The 22,562-nt window shown below is 40.5% G+C and overlaps 1 long non-coding RNA gene across 1 annotated transcript in view; it reads right to left on the bottom strand.

The window, feature by feature from the left end:
• LOC133470457 (uncharacterized) overlaps positions 1-20,921 on the bottom strand; it is a 54,860-nt gene extending 33,939 nt beyond the window's left edge. The window contains exons 1-2 of the long non-coding RNA XR_009785985.1: positions 20,690-20,921; positions 4,583-4,614 (exon numbers count right to left, since the gene is read on the bottom strand). This is a non-coding gene — a long non-coding RNA (uncharacterized LOC133470457). The remainder of the gene's footprint in view (positions 1-4,582; positions 4,615-20,689) is intronic.
• Positions 20,922-22,562: the final 1,641 nt, after the last annotated feature.

Raw genomic sequence — 22,562 nt, 5'->3', positions numbered from 1 at the left:
TTCAGCCAAGGCACCCTTTTTATCTTGGAAAAATCTCGCAGCACGCCACCAAACAAAACTGTCACAAAAAAGTATCAATACTGAAATAATGATGATCTCGTATCAACTTCCTCACAGTGCAATCTGGGACTGTTTAAAAAAGCTTATACACTCACAGGAAGCCATGAGTTATTCTGTTGTATGAACGGCAACAGGTGAATCCAAAGGTTCACTGAACCTTCTGCCGTCTAATGGAAGAGTGTTTAATTGTTCTGCGTGTCATTATAAGTCGATGGCATGGATAGATGAACCAAGATACATTATTTGGAGTTAATGAATCATTTTCAGACAAGTTAAGTGATATTGAATAATTTGTCACGGTACTCCTGATCTTCTCTCATGGCACACTGGGGTGCCAGAGCACCTTGGTTGGTAACCAAAGTTCGCAAAGGACTTTGATTTGGATCTTCTGTGACTGGTGTTAATGCATTTGAGTCCCACTTACAGTATCTGCTCTGCTTCTCGAGTGCAATTGCCTTGGATTCAACTTCAGTGGTTTACCCTGACCAGCATACTTCCATCCATCCAATTTCTGTGCCGCTTATCCTCACTAGGGTCACGGGCGTGCTGGAGCCTAACCCAGTTATCTTCGGGCGAGAGGCAGGCTACGCCCTGAACTGGTCGCCAGCCAATCGCAGGGCACGTATAAACAAACAACCATTAGCACTCACATTCACACCTTCGGCCAATCTAGTGTCTTCAATTAACCTACCATGCATGTTTTTAGGATGTGGGAGGAAACCGGAGTATCCGGAGAAAACCCATACAGGTATGGGGAGAACATGCAAACTCCACACTGGTGAGGCCGGATTTGAACCCAGGTCCTCAGAACTGTGAGGCAGATGTACTAACCAGTCGCCCACCGTGCCGCCCCCTGACCAGCATGACCATGCTAATGCTATGATGTCAGACGATTTTACTAGGCGAAACAGATATCTCCATCCACACAAGCCAGATCTGCGTTTACCATTCCAAACTGTACCATAGCAATCTTAACTGAAGTGAACTGAGACGCCACCTTAACCCAACACCACATGCTTTGGATATCTTTAGCAAGAATTCATCTGATTTAGTGGTCGCCAATACATTGTCAGGACAAATTACCTCCACTTAATAAGATCCTCAGCGGAAGCAAAGGACACCAAAGAGGGAGAGAGGAAATGACAAGTATTAATTTGGGATTTTTCACAAACTGACACTCGAGTCTCCATTCTCAGGCCCCAAGGCTGTGTCACTTCGCTCTGATATATGCACACAAACATGTACACATCCATACACACACACACACACACACACAGACACGTGTTCCTCAGTCTCTCCATATTGCGCCCCCTCCCCAGATCATGGAAGAAATTCTGCAGCAATTACTGAAGTCTTTTATCAGTCATTTCAAAGGAGGAAAATTAGAGCAATTGTGTCAGGATGGTCATATGGGCAGAAATTGCACTCTTATTGGGTGCACTTATGCCTGTGACTCCACTGCCTGGGCTGATGGCGCCCATTGTTAGCGGACGTTGCCACGGTGGGTGCTGATTGGGGCAAGGAGCAGATGCATTACCCCTCCCAAAATTTCCACAGCCTTCTTCCAGATTCTCAATACAACGCCACCTAAAATCCCCAATCAGTATACCAAGACTTTGTCTCGATTCTTGAGCACCCTTTCTAACTTCACCTTTGACTGTACACTAACGGTCCCGATTTACAATCTTACGATTTCGCGATCTTACGATCCCCCAAAAATTGTGTATTCCCTTGCTCTAACAGATTGTCTAAACCGTTGGCAACCGGTGTAAAGTGGTGGAGGTCGCAGTATTTTAAAGATTTTGCTCTTTGGTTAGCTCTCATGGTATTCACCATGGAACATTTGGGAGAGCACCAGAAGTGCTGGAACTGGAATTTTTACTGGAAGACAAACAAATACATTACTGAGTTACAGAAATCTGTCACCCCGATAGTTTGGGGAAAACCAGCAACTGCTTACAAGCCATGATTAGTTTGATTTCACTTGTGCCGATGCCCATCCTTGTGTAACATCGCGTTTAAAACTTGGGACAGCACACCCGAAAACCGCTTTGGGAGAACCCAGCACCAATTGTAAAAGTGTGCTGAAATGACCCAGACTTACAGAAATGCAGTTGAAAAGAGTTTACCCATCGGTGATATGAAATGACTCCTTATTGTGACTGACTATAAGCCAGCTCTTACCATTCAGAAGCTTCAAAAATTGCATTGTTTCTGGCAATTAAAAAACATGAACGACTGAAGCCCTTTTGTAACACTACCGACCAATTTGTTATCAAGGCTTGGGACCAGCACGGGCTGGGTATTGGGGCAGTGGCTGGTAATCGAACCGGTACCGTCTGGACGAAAGGCAACTGCATGAACAGTACCACTACACTACCAGTGTAACAGTGCAGTTTCCACTGTAACATACATATATAGTCTACTGTTTCAGCAATTGCAATGTGACTTGAATGATTCGTCAGCCTAGTTTGGTTAGAGTCCACGGCTCATTAGACAGTGGTGAAATCTACCTTTAAACCTAAACATGACCTCCGCTCAGGCTCAGAGGATGATGGACCACATTGCTGTCGAGCGAAGCTTCCATCTACGAGAAACACTGACTGCTCACAGGGATCTTTCCTTAAACGCTAACAAGATTCAGACAGGGAATTCTAGCAGTAAATGCTAAGTCTATGGCTTAATCTTCAACTCGAGCCCCTTCACACCGCAGGGAGCTGCCAGGCCTCTCTATTCCCACTCTACTGGCCACACATCTCCACCCAATCTGTCTTAGCATATTGATTTCCCAGCTGTCTCATTGGTTCCTAACATAATTATGGCTGGCTGGGCTCGGGGCACAGGCATGGGAGCTAATACATTTACACCAGGCCCCATCAGCGCGGGCTTATATTCATGTCATTGAAAGAGGCAGATCTACGAAGAGAATTCAGGGGTCTTTGCTGTAATGAAAAAGGGAATTAGCTGGCTCGACCTCCACCGCATTGAGAGATCAATAGCAACGTCCATGAAAATATTCATTTTATGAAGAGAGCTAAAATAACACATCTGTTAATCAATCCTTTGGTGAATTGAAGTAAATCATTTTTTAAATTCACACAGGTTAAAAAGGCAGAGTCAAAAATAATCTGGTTCAGGGAGAAAATAAGGTCACTGTCCATCTATTTCACTGTGCCTAATAGTTGTCAGAAGCTGACATAAAACGCCAAGACTATTTTTCTAAGTCAAGGATGACGTAGAGGAAGGGTGGGCAATTCATCACACTATCTCATCCGTTCCCCTCACCCACACACCAACCACACAGAACCAAGGGGCCACTTGTTATTTAATTTCAAAGCAAATGACAGCCCCATACATTAGACATGCACTCGATTAGTGTACAAGTGGTTTTGGAAAGGAGCCTGTGATGTCATCCAAACTCTATAAGGAGAGACACGAACAAACAGAAGAGATTGGTTAAAGTGTACTCGTGAATTGAACAACTCTGTATTGCATAAATACATTGACTTATGAAGTATGTGCTAATTTTGCAGCTGTGACGTTAAAGTAAACTTGATGACATAATTTAGTGATTCAATTAAAAACGAAGCCTGGTTCAAAGGAGGTAACTCATCTTTTCAGTGGCCTGATTGTGTTTTCGTTGTTGTTGTTTTCTATTCCAAAATGTACCTTATTTATTCATTTATTTGTCAATCTTTCATTTCTCTGTGGCATTTTGGACAGTCCCCAGCAGTTGCTGACAGTTATTTTGGCTCCTGGCAGCACAGACATTGACTGTCAACGGGACGTCTCCTTTCTTTTATTATTCGGTCTTTGCTGAGAGATGCTGAATGCGAGTCAGCCTTTTCTCCCTGGAGGATGGGGGAGTACGGCGGGGTGAGAGTTGGGAGGACAGTGGGTGATGGCGGGAGGGGAGGGTTATTGTGGAAAAAGTCCATAAGGAAGGGTAGGGTCTTGTGTAGTTGACTTTCTCTCAATCACTCTGCTGTTTATATCTCTGTGTGTGCGCGCGCGTGTGTGTGTGTGTGTGTGTGTCTGTGCATGCACGTGTCAAGGGTTATTCAAGAGGACAGTCTCCTGACAAACAGTCTGACATTCCTGCACATCCGTGGCCTGAAAACATGATCAGGAGGTCAAAGAATGGCTGCACCTGCTCGCTTCTGTGCATGAAGTACAATTAAAAAGAAAAAAAGGTCATCGAGTCTGTGTCCATGTCAAGTTAGGGTCAAAGGTTTGCATACACTCATGGGCAAGAATGTCATATTATTTGGGGCCTTAAATGATTTCTTTGAACTGCTATTTCTCTTGAGTGGAATGACTAAAAAACATACATTGTCCATCATTTTAAACAAGAATTGACTTGTATTTGGATTTCCTGTAATCCACACAGGGTCAAAATTATACATAGAGGCTCCAATATATACTACACTTCCACCTCGTCTAATATTTCCTATTATTTATTTCATATATTTCACCTCAACAAGACACTCTGTCGCCATCAAAAAGGTACTGGCATACTTACAGCTGGATATTTGATCACTCTTCTGAAAGTCCCTGTGAGGGAAAATAAAAACATCTTAGAAATTTGACACAGCACAGAAAAGAGTGTTGTACACCAGACTGCCAAATTTGAATGATAGAAACAAATCATCGAATATATGAAATCAGGCTTCAAAATGGTGAAAAATCAAGATGTTCTCTCAGCTCTCAGGCGCTGCGGGCGTGTCCGTGGAAAACATGGCCCGCTAAACATTCAACTGTCAATCAAATACATTTGTTCGTCCATATGCCTACACATACGTTTGAGCAGCACAAATGTATCTGCTTCAAGCTTCCAGTAGCTAGAATATATCTCACCGAATCATCACGGGGCTTTTTCATGCTGCAACAAGAGGCTAACTACCAGCTAGCTTGTGGGCTAAAAGGAGAGGTTAAATAATTGTATTTTTCATGCTTTTTAGAGCATTTCCACTTTGAAATGATCTTTCTTGCACGGCACACTGTTTTTATTGTATTTCTTTATTATTTTAATCATTTAAAACAGTGTTCCCCAACCTTCTTTGCACCGCGGACGGGTTAAGAGTCGGCATTTTTCTCACAGACCGGCTGTGGTGGTGTGTGTGTGTGTGTGTGTGTGTGTATATATATATATATATATATATATATATATATATATATATATATATATATATATATATATATATATATATATATATATATATATATATATATATATATATATCCTCGTGCCTCCGTATGTGTGGGCACTTGGGTGGGAATGTGTACAGTGATGCAAGGGGGAAATAATTGAGCAGCGAATATGTGCTTAAAAAGAATACATTTATTCACCCAATTCTTTATTTTAAAACACATTGAAGATTTATGTTATAAAATCATTCCACTAAATTATGATGACATTCTTGCTCATAATAACTGTCTGTAAACCTCTGACAGTGACCGCAATCCTACGTGCACAAGCCTCTGCGTTGTATAGTGTAAAAGAAGTGTTTGCTTGATGAAGGCCTCAAAGCAGCGGTCCAGTGTGTTTTGATAGTCGGTGAGTGAACACTGCATTGATGCTCAGATAAAACGCAGAATCAATAAAATAAACAGAACATCACCTCTATTTGTGACACGGCAGCAGAATGGAGGCAAGTGAAAATGGAAACAAACCCCTTGTAGCTATTGAAACAGAATGAGATGCCAGAGCACAGCTTGATGACTGAACACAGCATATTAGTGGCTCGCTTCAAAAGAAAATGGCAAACAACAAATGTGGCGTATTTGGATATCGAATTTTGCTGTATATTTACAACATACTATATTGACAAGGTACATGAATGCACATACTGGATAAAGCGGTGTACAGTATATTTACCAAAACAGAAGTGAAGAAACCAAGGCAAAACAAACATTTATAACTCAACTGCAAATCTGTACTGTATATACACGGCACTCAGTTTTGTGATATCAATCTCTTTTTTTTTTTTTTTTGGTACATTTGATGGATCTAGAAAAGGGGATCTCAATAATGTATGATCCTTTAGATCAGTTTCATTTTGAATTTAACATCCCAATTAGAAATTTGGTCCCACCCTGGGACCCAAGCTTACTAATATGCAATATGTGTTGCTCAAACATAGATATAAATGAATGATAAAAAAAAAAAAACAATGGATATTATAATGCATTTACAGTAAATTTGTATTTTATTAATATTTAAATATATAAGCATCCATCCATTTTCTGTACCGCTTCTCCTCACTAGTGTCGCAGGCGTGCTATCTTCGGGCGAGAGGCAGGGTATACCCTGAACTGGTCGCCAGGCAATCGCAGGGCACATACCATTCGCACTCACATTCACACATACGGGCAATTTAGAGACTTACCTACCACGCCATGTTTTTGGGATGTCGAGGAAACTGGAGTACCCGGAGAAAACCCACACAGGCACGGTGACAACATGCAAACTCCACACAAGCGAGGCTGGGATTTGAACCCCGGCCCTCAGGACTGTGAGGCAGATGTGCTAACCAGCTGTCCACCGTGCCCCTGTTAAATATATATATAATTATGACTACTTATTATAAAAGAGAGGGATAGCTCAACGTATCTTAAAAATGTGGGTTAATAAAGTCAATTATGTTGATTGAAATTACACATCGATAAAATATAATGAATACAAGTTTAAAATAATCCACCCTGCAAATTACAGCCCAACAATTGATTAAAGCCTCTCTTTTAACAAGATGTGCAGACGAATTTCCATCCAAGGCTTAAACTCCTTCAGTCCTGCTACTTTTTGCTTTCCCTGAAAACAGCGGAGATGAAGTAATGACAGCGATTAGATTACTATTCTTAAGAAGCCATTAGTCATAAATGACACCCAGGAAATCACACAATGCATTCTCTCCCTAATGCAATAAGGTGCCAATTATAACACTTATGTGGAATAAGTGGTCTTCTCTCCCTCCGCCTGGATGAAGAGAACACAAATCATCATTACCCTGTATTTCTTAATGCTATCTGCACTTAGAGGCATTAAGAAGACACTAATAAGTTTAGCCTTTGCAAACAGAGTGCAAACGTGTGCTCCACTTTCTCACTCATTTTCCTCGCTTGGCTCATTAGTCTTTTAGACCTGTGTGCCGAGCATGTGCAACTCTTAAAGACTGTACTGCCATTTGCCCTTTTGCTATGCTTCTGCTGTCCATCATGGCTGACTCTTTTTGTGAATAAAATCTCTCTCATCTGCGATGTTGTTTGACCACCAATCTGATTGTATTTACAATCACTTTCTAAAATAAAGTATAATGCCTGAGATACACGTACTGGAGTGTTTGACTGCAGAGCTAAACTGTAACTTAATGTCACTTTATAAAAATCTCTGCAAACAATAAGTGAGCCATGTCCGGCTGTGGTCTATGATGAAAAAAAAAACCAATAATATACCTATCAACCTTAACTTTGCCCATGAAGAGGGCTCATTACTGCCCATACCTGGTAGGTGAGTCTCTTCACATAAGCGCTCAACACTGCTTATTTTCCAATGACTTATTACATTACTAATACTTAGTGTAATTGTGCTGAGCAGCCGGGGCAGAGACGTGTATAATGCTTCCCCACATCAATAAGTACCATTTACAGTACAGTGTAGGGCTGGGCAATATGGGCATTGACATTATTCAAAACAAGTTTTACTTTTGTTTTGTTCCCCTTCCGGGAATTGCTTTATTTTAGGCTGTACGCGATCAGGATTTTTGGGGCCGATCACCGATCAGCGAGTTTAAAAAAAAAGATAACCGATCACCGATCCAATCACAAGACGGAGGAATGTGTCTATTTAAATGACCTGTTCATTTATTGGATATACTTGTGTACTTAATTGCTCAAAAAATTATATTTACAATTTTTTTTTTATCTTTGTTCCTCTATTTATGCCGGTGAGGCATAGTGACAGACAGAACAAATGAATGGTCTTCTATTAGATGGCAGGAAGTAAATACAGTCATGAATGGATCCACTTTTTGTGACATTTTTGTTTGTCGGCGTGCCGTGAGATTTTTCAATTGTAAAATATGTTCTTTGGCTCCATAAGGTTGGAAATCACTGCTCTAGTCAGATCGTGTAGAAGATAGCTGGGATAGGCTCCAGCACCCGCGACCCTAGTGATGATAAACGGTACAGAAAATGGATGGATGGATATTGTTATTATTTTGCGTCAACTAAAATCAAGCCGCACACCGAACGTTTGGCTACTTTGAGCCATAAAATGACTTCAAGCCACCAATAATTAAACAGACACACAGAATGATAAATTCAGCTTAGAGGGCAACTGCCACTTAAAAAAAAAAAAAATATCCTGTTGGGCTACAGTAACTTTTCTATAACTTCCTCTCATTGGATAAAAAGACAAAAAGAAGGAAAGAGAATTTGATGGCAGTAAGGCAAAGCCATGGGGAATGGCAGACAATGATGAAAGCAAACTTGGGAAGAGCCACAAAACACCACACACCCCCTCCATGACATCAAGGGGAAGGCAAAGGGAATTATAATAACGCTGCCTTTTCTTTTTTAATTAATGAAGACAGCTATTTGGTAGGAGGCAGGGCAAGCTGTGAGGGATCTTGGATGATTGGCAAACATCAAACAAAAGTGTGCCGGATGAGAGCATCTACGCCTGTGTGCACATGTATGCCGCTTGTTGTTGCCCCAAGTAAATAAGACATGCCCATCAGTGGCCTCAAGTGGACTTTTGTCTTTTGTGTGTGTGTGTGTATGTGTATGTGTGTGTGTGTGTGTGTGTGTGCGTGCGTGTGTGTGTGTGTGAGAGAGAAAGACATTTGGGATTTTCGGCATTAACGATTGAGCAGAGGGGAAATGAGGAGGGAAAAACATTCATACAACACATTATACAAGTTATTGAGACTTTGAGAAGTTCCCTCATTTCCACTGAAGTTGGTTTTAATAAGGTTCCATGGGAGTTGATGCTTCAGGGTGTTGACTAACTGTGTGTGTGCGTGTGTGTCTGTGTGTAAGTCTCATGTGTGAATGAGTGTGTTCCGTGGTGGGGTGGCACGTGGTGTGTATTACACATGAAAGAAAGGTCATGCTCAAACACAGAGTGGGGCTAAAGGTTAGCGGCGAGCTGTAGATAGAACAAAGCGAGGGATGGGGCTTATCAAAGCTATCACTTGGAGGTAGACTGCTAGAGGTCACCAAACCCTTGACATGACGTACACATCTAATGTCTCAGCCAAGGATCAATACAACTACACTCAGACAAACCAGATAGGCTTAAAACCTGTGTAGCCCCACCAGCGCAGAAACCAAGCACTTACTCATTCAACTCTGATGGGGAGAAAAAAAGGGTGCGACAACAAGAAAGGGATATAAATTGAAAGGAGAAACAGACAATCAATTAAACAAGAGTCAGGGAATGAATAAAATAGTCGTTTCTTTGGATGCAAATAAGCGCAGGGGAAAGAAGTTTGCCAATGTGATTATGATTTTCTTGGTGTGTTCGCAGCATCAGATGGAATAATCCAATGAATCATGCAGACGAGAGGTGTTGAAAGATCATTGCAGTCGATTAATATGCATCAGCTTTGCCCTTAAAGTACACTGCTGGACCGAGACTGATCAGTTGACTTTCAGCATACATCTGTAAGAGCTATACATCAAAAAAAGTGCTTAAAACTGAGAACCTCTGACCTATCCTTTCAGAAAGTGTCTTTTTTTTTTTTTTGCTTACTCGTCAATATTTCAGACACCACACATGGGATGCTACAGTGGCTTTGAATCCAGGGGGCTGCGTGTACACCTCCTCCATCTTTCTTAGTGATAAGACATTAAGTAATGGGTAGTGAAAGTTCTGATGCGCTACAACGTCTAGAACGCTTGTTTTCATCAGTGTATTGTTAAGAATAAATACAGTACAATATAGTAATTAGTGAAACACACACTTTGCTGTGACGGAATAACGGCGTGATTGCTAGAAAATCACTTCGTCTTAGCCTTTTTGCCTTGAGCCTTTTTGAAATTAAGAGGCTACTTACATAGATTTTGTGTAATGCTTACACTATTACCATTGATTATTTTTCATTTAACCACACCCTCGTAGCCACTCGTTTCATCACATTAGTTGCCTTCATTGCCTCTTTGGTCTGAACAACAGTTCAAATGGTAAATTGAGAGAAAGCTAGCTGCACAGTGCGCTCACAAACCTGAATCACCATTCTTATGTTTAGGTATTAATTCCTTCTTTTTTCAACAGTAATATAAACGGGCATCCTAATAACACTATCGCAAAAAGTTTTGGGTTTCTTATACTGAGGATAATTTCGAGCAAAAAAACCTAGAAAGGTACCTGCAGTGTGTGAATAACATTTATGCAGTGCAAGAAGAAGCACAAGTGAGATTTCAATGTGTGAAGTAAAGTAATATTTCTTTGGAAATGATGTTCATGAGCCAAATTCTTCACATACCAGGGCATTTGTGAACCAAGTTTCTACTGTAATTACATTCGTTGATCACACTTATATTAGACCTTCGGCTTAAAAGACTTTTTCTTCGGCTAAAAAGACATTTTCCTGATTTGGACCCCTATAACTTTTAATTGAGGACTTCTGTTCAAGAAGGTCTAAAGGCTGAGCATTAGTCATGCAGGCTCTGTTGTAAAGAAAACAGGCAAAAAGTATGGAAGTGGGAGGATTGAAATTCTGCTGCATTTGCATTAAAAGTGGTGTTTGTGAATGTTTAAGCATGCTTGTGTGTGTGTGTGTGTGTGCTGAGTGTGTGTTCCTGTCACTTAAAGCGGACTGCATTTATCAGGCACAAAAGGGCCTCAAAGTGTCAGAGACTAATGGACGTGTCCCAGTCCTCACTCCCCCCCCCCCCCCGTTGTGATCACCCGCAGAAATTAATTAGAAATAACGAATAAAAAGTCAGTTCTCGTTTATTACAGTGGTAATTGCTCTTCCCTCATTGTAGGTGAAGTCTTTTAAACACTGTCTTACATCAGGACGTGCTCATCCTCGTCATCTATAATTCATGATATACTTTGCACCAAGCAAAGCTGTTAAATATTTAGTGAGTCATAGCCTTAAACTTAATCACTCTCTGATAAATGCATGTGTTTTTCCTCCGCCTTTTTTGCTTTGAGCTCTTCAGTCAAGAGGATACACACTTGAACAACTTGTATAATCTATTTTTAATTACTCATTCTGCAAATTAACATAATACCACTTAGCGCCGTGTATTAATTGCAGTACATTGTTAAATGCACCATTATGTCTCTGTGAAACAAGCTATTATCATTGTACTTCATAAAGTATTAAATGTAATACATTTTTAAAGAATGCTTAAACATTAATTTGCTACACTTGCTGCTAATGTCTTTCCTCATCAAACTAATTCCCTCCATAGCCGCAAAGTAGAGCAAACGGAGGACTGCTTTAAGCTGACTTGCTGTTTGGCCTCAGAGAATTTTATACAGCATCTGCATCAAATGTTACAACATCAAGTGCTTCTATGACTTCCCTGCATTAAGAAAAATATTCCATTAAAAAAATGAGCAATTATCCATCCATCCATCCATTTTTTGTACCACTTGTTTAGGGGATGTGGGAGGAAACTGGAGTACCCGGAGAAAACCCATGCAGGATCGGGGAGAACATGCAAACTCCACACAGGCGGGGCCGGGATTTGAACCCCGGTCCTTAGAACAGTGAGGCAGATGTGCTAACCAGTTGGCCACCGTGACGTCGAAAGCAACAATTTACAGTTCTTCTATATATATGTAGTGCATCTAGCTCATGTAACATAACTATATTAATTTTGTAGAAAAGATCATTGTTCAACACAAACAAATGCTTTCCAACAAATGAAAAATTTAAATGATGGTAAGAATAAATCCTAATCAAAAGTCTGTACATTCAATATACGGTACTGTGTAAAAGTCTTGAGCCACTACGAGCTTTGTTTGTACGATGTACCTTTTTCATAACATTCACTTTTACATATAAACCAATAAAGTAGGACAGATACATGTAGCAAGATTATGCAAGAACAAAACCAATATCCACACAACTTTGTTGAGGGGTAATGCTTTAGACAAGGAAGAACATTGTGTCAATCTGGTAACGCCATGGATACAGGAATATCGTTGAATATTTTTGAGCCATTTTCATTGCTCTGGCATCATGACAACCCGTCCACCTGCCAGAGTCATAATGAAACGTCGGTTGACTTTCAAGTTGTTCTAACTTTGAAACATATTTTCCAAGTGGGAAATAATGTAAAGTCAATTAATTTGTTCAAGGCTCAAACTGCCAACACCATAAAACTTTTATAAACTCTAGAGGCAAGTGGCATTTTAACAATGTGTTGTGCAAGTATCAATAAAATAAGTAAAGTAAAATCACCGTTTGAAGACGCCTGACAAGCAGATGGAAAGGGAACACGAGGGTATTAGCAGAGCAAGTGTAAACTTGGGGTATTGCTGCAGCGGAAGTGTTATACGTTTGTGTAAAAAAAAAAAAAAGTGCTGTATAAAAAGCAAAACATGCTTGGTGTTGATCCTTAGAGTATGATGTCATATACCGTAAGATGACGGTTTGAACTTCATGTTTTGTTTGACTTTATCTCGGGCACATTTGTCCATAAATGTGTGTTTGAATCCCAACTTGTACAGCTTTTGGGGTATTTGGCTTTGAGGTTTCACTGTATCTGCAGTTGTGTAACATATTTCCTGTTTTGACACTCAGATTCTTGACTGCCTACCACTGATGTCGAAGATAATAGCACGGGCACTCTAAACAGTCATTCATGTTATCATAAAAAAATCGCACTTGTAAATATGCGCACGTTCTTTCAACGTAAAGCACCTCTCCCTCAATAGACAAAAAGTATCTTTAGAGATTCTAAACAAGCCATCTGAATGCACATTTCTCTTGTCATTTCTCTCTCCTACTGCATCTCCCCAGCTCGCGCCAAGGCACTCCATCTCCCTGATGTTTAATTCATTGCGTCTTTCCATCATCCTTCCACCTATCTCCACGGCTGTGTCAGGTAACAAACAATGAGTTTTTGATGTGAATAATTTAATGCGTGTATAGCAAATGGCGGCGCTGTGCATCGCCCGTGCCGCACGTTGGGCTGTCATTAAGACACCTGATTTCCCCCAAGATTCCTTGCAGCCTGCCTGCTAGATGAAAAGGCAGCACACGTGTCAACATTTCTCCCCCCTTTACATCTTGGGAGGACGACTATATTTTTAGACAAGCTAAATCAGACAAAGACAGTGGTTAAGTAGTGAAAACAGAAGAGGAGAGCAAGACAGAGGGAGGGTCAAAGGAAGACGGTGACTGTTTGGTCATACATATTTTCGTTTTCTCTCAATCTTACCTGATCTCACAACATCAAACGCTAACCCTGCTTTCAAAAGCTGGCGGAAGCACTGATTCAATATTTTCTCCCGCACCGTGCCGCTGTGATCCTGAAACTGCTCTCTGGCTAGATGTTGACGCACGGAGAGAAAATGATGGCAGCGACATCAAACACAAACGTGCCGTGGATAATAACAGGCACATCCTCGTTCTCCCGCGTTTTGCCATCCTCTCTTACCCCAAGACAGCATGTATGTGCAGCATGCGTAAGCTGAGCAGGCAAACAATTAACGTCACAGCTCCTCCATTTTTTTTTTAGTAATGGGGCCGTATTCTTCTACAAGATCATATCCATGAGCTTATTTTCATATGGTGAGGGAAGAAAAGAAGTTAGACCAATTCAGACTGACCAATGAGAATCATCTCTGCTGGCAGCAGGGTCCTTTCATTAAAAAAAAAAAAAAAAAAAAAACTGCAGGGAAAGGTGGTGTGGTAGGGTGACAGCGACAGAGATTTGGGAGATATACAGACAAAGGGCATTGGGTTTTAAAAAATACAGTACATGAAGGACAAGGATGGCGCGCAAAGAGAAGTTCTGGTCCGAAATAAAACTATACAGCCACATGAAGTGGGAAGAAGGGAAGAAAATAAATAAAGGGCGCAATGTAGTGAAGGTGGGTATGGTTTTAATAAGCCATTGTGGGGATAATTGAGGCATGGGGGTGGCAGCTCTGAAAGCCTTTTTAAGGCTCCCTTCAATCTTTGATTCACTTTCATCACCTCCAGTGTGGCCATCTTGATTGTATGATATCGGCAGGAGGGCCTTCAATTATTGCATCTCATCTGCGCTCACACACACAAACACACACACGAATAACATGCTTGAAACATACTTTTGCACAATGGAAATATACGTTCTTTTGGTCTTGCACACACACACACAGACACACATTTACACACAGTCAAATTATGATGTTGCCTTGATTTCATCCAAATGACTAGGTAGAAAGGGGAGCGGGTACACAATAGGCACATGGAAGAAAGCAGCGAAGATAGAGAGTGTTGATTATTCTCTTTGTCTATTTTGTTATTAGCAGATGGTAGCTCGATAATGAAGTGGGTACTTAATGGCTGTTGCAAAATGGGGAAAATGAGAGAGAATCCTATACATAATGACTCGGTGAATGGATTGGAGCTGTTACAAAACGTGTGCGCGCGTGTGTGTGCATGCGTGTGTGTGTGTGTGTGTGTGCGCAACATTTGCACGGCACACTCAACCATGCTGACAGCTTCCAGGAAATATCACAATTGGTATAGAAAGTTATCAAACGTCCTTAAATCGTGCCCTCCACTCTAATAGACACCAAGTCTCAATAAATGTGTCCTCGCCATTATCAAATAAATGCATTCTCAAGGGGAAAAAAAATGTGGTGCTTGTTTGGAGCTGGAGCTGCCATGTTTCTACCAAGCGCTACATTTACAAGCAACAACCGAAATTGGTGGTGCATTAAGAGCTGCATGATCTTCATAAATAGTGCAATATTATAGCAGCAGGATAGGTCTAAAGTGACCAAAGAAGAAAAATGTGGAAAAAAAAAAATAGTGTTGTGTGTGTATATTATCGGAAAACAAAAAAACTCTCTGCTATCACCCACAATATTTTAAACACTAGTTTTAAAATAAGAAATAAAATTTAAAACAAAAAATAAATAAATAAAAATGGGGCTATCCAACCAGTGAGAACTGGGCTGAAAAGAAACAAATTGCCTAAAATACAGCATACGACAAACAATCCGCACATCAGTATGGTCTCATAGCTGTGCATCGAATGCATACTTGAATAGATGTTACTATGTAATTGTACTACTTCTATCATATGAGACATTGCAAAAACTTCAGTCTAACAACAGTTTTTCTTCTTCTACCAGCGCTTCATTATTGATGGGAACCAGAGGCGGCAGAACAACTTGGAGAGTGGGGAGGCACAGTGCTCAGGGGGCACATTTTACTGAAAAAAAAACAAAACAAAACAAAAAAAAGTCAAATAGAATATTCTTAACCTTTATAAAAGAGGTGCCATGGCGGCCGCACATATGCACACACTCTTGCAACATTAAGTGTTATAAAACAAGTTGCCCATGACAGGCATTAGATAAATTAAATACATGGCTTAGCTTTAGACAAGTTGAGGCAGGATGATCTGAAACGCGTAAATCTAAGTGGATGAATTATCTTATATTGCAGTGGAGGTGACAAATGCTAAGTTTGAAAGCACCTCACTCAACACATGTACAGTATATGGTAAACTCGTACTTTGACAGGAAGTGACGTAACTATATGCAAATGATCAACACAATGTTTCTTATCGTTAGTTTTGATTCTCCTTTTATCTTTATCTCACTGTTTATGGCTGACATAAATGGATTTACACTTTGATTAAATGATACTGTAGCGATGGTGAATTGTGAAGCCACTCAGTTCCCGGGTGGCATTGCGCCATGCGCTGCCCAACTGTTGCCATAATAAGGTTGTTGATCCTTACTGTTCATGTCACATGTACAGTAGGGATTAATATAACAAGAATCGGGTGTTAATTTTACCCCTAATTTGTTTGAATGTGCGTGTTATGAAACTATCGGTGACACTTGACTGTGGGTTGTGTGTGACACAGTGACAACCGGCTAGTTCCACTGTATACCAAGAGAAGCTAAGCTAAGCGTTACCTGGTGCATAAGATGCTAGTCTGTACTTTCTTGTGATTCCGCAATGTGGCTTACTTCTGTAAGCCAAAACCGCACCTGTACTGTTCGAAGAAATATTGTATTTTGTTGTAATGTGTGCTTGTGAGTGCAGACATATACATTATGCCAAATGTGTGAAAATTAAGTGACAGATGGAAGGCTTTATGGCATTACAAGCATTATTTCAGTGCCTGTTTGTGTCTCTATTTCTTTCTCTGCCTCGCCTTCACACCTCTTCCTCTCATTCCTTGCTTACGATCAAATAAATTTGACATGAAAGACCTCAAATGCATCATTCATGCATTCTCACGCGCACACACACACACAGCTCTCAGTGAATACATACTCATACGTGGATATGGACGGCTCTAAGTCCTCTTTAAACCAAGCCTTTATTTCCCCTGTCGCTCAGTGTGCTGTGTGAGTGCTGTGTGAGCGCGTGCGTGCGTGCATGTGTGTGTGTGTGTGTGTGTGTGTGTGTGTGTGTGTGTGTGTCTGTTAGCGGGCGCAGGTATGAGCACAAGCCTGTGTATACTTTTGGGACAGCAAAAATGCACAACTTGGATGTTTGCGTACGCCTTCACAGGTGTCGGTGTGTCTCTTTCCTCGTCTTAATTAAGTGAGGCTCCACTCACCAAAGCAGCCACTGGGAATATTTTTAATTATTTGCCACCTCTTGCATTCTTTATGTGATTACTGACAGCGAGCGGAGATTAGGTGACAGTGGGGTTGTATTTGCACGAGGCTACTGTTTGTCAGAGGTGACAGAAATAATGACTGCTGTAAAACATGGATAACTGTGTGTCTCTCGCGTTTTGGCATGATCCGTGTATATGTATGTGTGTGTGTACATATGTGCATTTTAAAAAGTTACCTCAATGTCAACTACCAAAATAAGCACAGCATCGTTGAAACTCAACAAATCCAGACATTGACGTGTCAGGCCGGGCTATTATGAACATGTATACACAACGTAGATCTCACACACACTGCTGCAGGCATGCATGAGCTCCCTTAAGATCACCCCATTTATTTAAAACAAAAACAAAGCAGGAGTATAAAGCACTAATAGTGTGTGATTTAGTGAGCAGCATATTAAAAAATGGTGCCGTTCATTAATATGCAAACTAGTTTGCTGTCATGATGTAGTTGGGGTTGAGAGAGCAGAATGCGTGGGGAGTAAGGCGGGGGCGTTGCGGGGCCAACGGAGTCAAGGCTGCCAAGCCAAGGGTTGATTGAGTTCAGCGGTGCTGATTGATAAGTATGCATGCGTGCGTGCGCGTGTGTGCGTGTGTGTGTGCGCATGCGTGCGTGCATGCCTGTGGGAGTGTGTAGCTAGGTAGTTGTGGGGAAATACATACAAGACAGCTGCATTGTGGCGACTTGAAATGAATGTAATCCTATGTAATGTAATGTAAATCCACTGAAAATTCTGTGAACCCAGGATAGACCAAAACGTCGACCAAATAAATAACTGCTGGAAAACTATGAAGACGACCAACGATAAGGTTCAACAGCAGAACAACAAAGGTGGATACGGCGCCACCAACTTTAAGTTTTATGAGCCGCTGGACAAAATTATGGGAGGACGACCACAACGTCGGTGGCAACGGAGTGGATGTGGATTTTGAGGAGGAGTTGTGTGATGGGGAGAGTTCTCTTAACGCTGCCACGGATGATGCTGAAACTAGCATTTCTGGTAAGGTTAGCTCACACAGGGTCGCTAACTAAGGATTTAAATACAACAACAAAAAAAGAAAAACTAAAAATCACGTACTGTTTACATAGATCTGTGCATGTCAGACATCTGTACACTATGTTCTTCTTTTCCTTTTGGCTTTTCCCGTTAGGGGTCGCCACAGCGTGTAGTCCTTTTCCATGTAAGCCTATCTTACATGCTTCCTACTCTCGAACACCAAGTGCCCTCATGTCTTTCCTCACTAAATCTCTTAACCTTCTCTTAGGTCTTTGTCTACCTCTTTCCTGGCAGCTCCATCTTTTCATCATACATTTTTTTCAGTTCATCTTTGTTTCATTTGTATAGATTTTTTTTATAGCCACTGTAACTGTTTGTGCATGTGTGCGTGCATTTGGACTGCAAGTCCTGTTGACAAGCTGGCGTGTTTGATTGAGGATTTTAATGGGTAGCTATGCATGCATGCTCGTGTGTGTGTGTATGTTTTTTTTTGTGTGCGTGCATGCGTGTGTGTGTTTGTGTGCCTCCTAGGGTCTCCAGGTCCCCAGGGTGATTAAGGGAGAATAAATATGGTTGATTACAAACGTCCTACCTCCCCATCAACGTCCCTTAATGTATGCAGTTTAATTGCGCGTCAAAAGCAAAGTATGAGTTATGGCATGAGCAGACAGTCCAATATCTCAGATAGGCTGAGAGGGGGAGAGATTATTTGTCAAACACCACAAGAGAAATAAAGCAATATCAATCAAGTGAGAAAAAAAAGTGACCATTTCAAATAAAATTGGAAAACCTCAATAGCTCCTTCACCCTTGACTTGTTGACAATGGTTCATTAACAAAACACAACAAACCTTTTAGCAGTCTTTCTTTGCTTCAACTACAATGCAGAAACATATTCTGAGTATCTGTGGGCTTAACGAAGTCAAATTATAGACTTTTAGGACCCTTTTATGGCCATATTTAAGACATTACATCAGATTTACGAAATATGACCACATAAGGCCCAACCTGAATCTAGTTCCCTAGGCCTTTTACTACAAAACTAAATGATAACCATATTAATGGTTCAACATATTGATAATACATTAAAATCTTTTACCAAGAAAATGTCAGTGGCATTTTAAAAGGCATTCGAAGAAGGAATTCAAGTTTAAGATAATTAATTTCGGAAAACTTTGTATCTCGGATTATTTTAGGATGTGTGGACACCCTGTTAATATTACAAATATGACACGCACACATGCACACACAGACACACACACACCAACTGCTAATTAAACAGCAGCGTTATTGTCTCCATCCCAACGGAAGTAAACAAGATATAAAATATGCCTTGATGATTTTTTTAAACTTCTAACTTCAAGTAAAGACAAAAGTTAAAAGCAATATTATTAACACTCTTTCATCATTAAATTGAGTACAGTGGTACCTCAATTTACAAGTGGCCTGACTTCCGAGTCCGAATTGGTAATTTTTTTGCTTTGCCTTGCAATCAAAAATTTAAGATATGAACACAAGATGGTATAGCAGATAGTGAACCATACTTTAGTTAGTTGATTAGTTATGAATCAAAAACATTTTTGTATTGCACAGCCTGAATATATTGTCTTCGAACACAGGCCCTGTAAAGCATATATAGATTTTCGCCCTTTTTAACAGAGTTAATATACCGTATTTTTCATTCTACATCTGCCAAGAGGTGAGAGCAAATGCAGAAATTGTACAAATGCAGATCCCATAGACAGTGGGGCAAGCGAGAGAGTGTAGCCAAGTGGAAATTTACTTATGTGGCATTTTCCTGAAAATTATCTTCATCCAGATTCTTAGCAGCAGGGAATGTATGCAGAGGAAATCTGTAAAAGCATTCCATAGTCTGTCTCACCTCCAACCTATGCACATACACACTCAGGCCCTGGTCCTCGTATGGGTTTCTTCTAATTGGCTTATTGTCTTGAGGAGTCAGTGACAGAGGCATACTTTCATGCTAGGCTATGGAGAGCGATAGCTAATTTCCACCGGTTTCCCTGTCCGGGCCTCAACGCTGCACACAGCAAGCCCTCTCTGGAGGGATCATTAGGAGTCTGGCATTCTGACTCTCACTCTCGCTACACACCCATACGTCCCAAAACCATACTCACGTACACTTACACACTACTGGTCAACAACTAAACACACACAGCAACCTTTAGAGGAAAGTCAAATAAGGATGTTATGTGCCAGGCAAGTCGACAGGGCCATAGTCAAAATGCACCATTCATCAGCCTATTCCAACACGCACATGGACACGTCCAAGTATAATGCAACAAGAATGTAACTTTTTGACATGCACAACCTCTAGCTTTCATTCAAAATTGGGTCAGATTTGCATAGTATACATGGATATTTGAAAAAAAATATATTTAGATATATTTGAAAAATGTGTTTTTGCACGATAGCTCTTTTAAAAATTGCACTCAAATAAATGCATTCAGGTTGAAAGACCTAAATAACTCAAGTATTGCAGTATCAACTATTTTCTACAACTACCACGAGTCGTATCTACATTTCACAATATAAAACTAAAACAGTGTCCAGACATTGAGTGTACAAGTGGAAACGTGATATAACGGACTAATAGGGTCGGGGGCTCGTCTGTTATAGCCGATTGTCAGTTACATTGAAGCACTTTTTTTTGTGGCCATATGTACAGTAGAAAATTAACATGCAAAATTGGCCTAAAACGCCCACAACAGTACAAAGTTATTGTAAATAAACATAAAAAAGCTTGAAAATGTTGGCAAGGTTTTAAATTTTATCCAAACTTACCATGCTGGTGTGCTTGATGGTGACATTGTTGACGTAGTGATCATAGGTGAATCGAGGTGCATTACATGAGCCGCAAGGAATTCGTTTGCTTCCTAGTTCCAAATCCGTTGCCATAGACGAACGGCTCGACAACAAAAAAACATTTAACAACTTTGTTCCAAACATAGCGTGTTTCAGACTCCAGAGACTTGTTTTGAATTCCTCAGAGTTAAAACCGACGCCTTGCTGCTCTTTCTCGCTGAGCAGCACTCTATGTACAATAGAAAAGAGATATAATTATCATCACCATGGCCCCACGTCATGGAAATGTGCCACATTCAACATGGCTGCCACATAGGTATGGGAGGCAAGGATCTAGTCGTGATGTATATCGGTAAGGCCCATTCTCTGCCTCTATTGCGCCACAGCGCCAGTAAACAACAGTGGCCAATTTTGGAACTAACAGACTTTGAACGGCAGTTTAAGTGACAAATGGAAACGATCTTTGGACACATTGTTTAGTCCTGACGGTCCGTTTTATCTGATATCCGTTATATCGAGGTCCGTTTTATCGAGGTTCCACTGTCGTAACAACGTTATTAATGTGACATTTATATACCGTTTTTAACACAATCAATATTAGTCAAAATTATAAATATCCTTAATTTCCTTATCGCAAGAAAAAGAAGTCTATTCTTAGGGATGCACTGATACCGCACTCACCAATACAAAGTACCGACAGTTGGAAACGTCATTACAATTTGTCTTATTCTAACCCAAATAAAAATTCAAAAACACAAACTTTTTTAAAACATGGCATAGGTTTCACTCAAATATCATACTTTTTTTAGAATAACAACTTGTCATTATTGACATTTTAACATTCAACTGTATGTTTTCCTAACAGTCTTGCCACACATTTCACTTAAATGTAGCTTGTAACACAAGGCATTTCAGTTATGTGGTGTCTCAGTCCGAACACTAGGAGACACTGCTGTAAGTGACAAAGAAGAAAGAAGCCTCTACATCCACAAGATATCAACAAGTAGGAATATGGATGCCATGTTCCCTCTATGCGTTAACTACAAAATCATCGGCATCTTGGTCGCTCTGCAATGTTGTGTTCTGGAGACCTACATAACACTCTCAGTCTGGCATTGTTCTAGTCATTATGCTGCATTTTTCCATAATAGTCTTTTGTATTTTGTTTTAAAATACTCTTTTTACTGCTCATACATTGTAACATCTGTATTTATGGAAATAAAATCTACCTGCCATGGAAATAAGGTATGGTTTCGTCAATTGGAATACAGTATAGGCAGTTGAATAGCTAAACAAGCTTGTCATTGCCAATGCCATAAAACTAAGGATTATGTGAACCTGTGAGTCATACATACACTATCATCATATTCAAATATTGTTTGGAATGATGCCTTAAAAATGACTAAGATTTAAAATACGGCACAGAGATTTTGGAATTAAAAGATAGCTCAATGGAAAAATGTTCTAAACATTTTGTGAGTGATAGTTAAGGGCACCATGCTGTTGTCAATATTCAATGAACAATACAGTATATAAACTACCTGCCATCTAAAAGTGATCCAAGTCTTTCTCCAGAATTGCAAACATGTCTGCCAAGTCACGTGACAGGCTAACATTGAGAGTGGGATGAGGGGGCTACGGGATTGGACAGTTGCAGGGATATGCAGCCAACCAGTAGTGAGGGTGGTGGTGGTGGTGGTGGTGGTGACTTTACGGGTCATAAAAAGCAGACAACCCCTTCCCTAGGGAGCTCCAAGTACGCATACGTCCTAGGAGAGGAAGGTTACTGCAATTTACGAGCCTCTCTGCACCTTGGTCAACAAAAATAAAACAACTGTGGTAATTACTTATT

This window comes from Phyllopteryx taeniolatus, chromosome 20 (assembly GCF_024500385.1).
Source record: "Phyllopteryx taeniolatus isolate TA_2022b chromosome 20, UOR_Ptae_1.2, whole genome shotgun sequence".
Taxonomy (NCBI): domain Eukaryota; kingdom Metazoa; phylum Chordata; class Actinopteri; order Syngnathiformes; family Syngnathidae; genus Phyllopteryx; species Phyllopteryx taeniolatus.
This window is presented reverse-complemented; position numbering and strand designations above follow the sequence as displayed.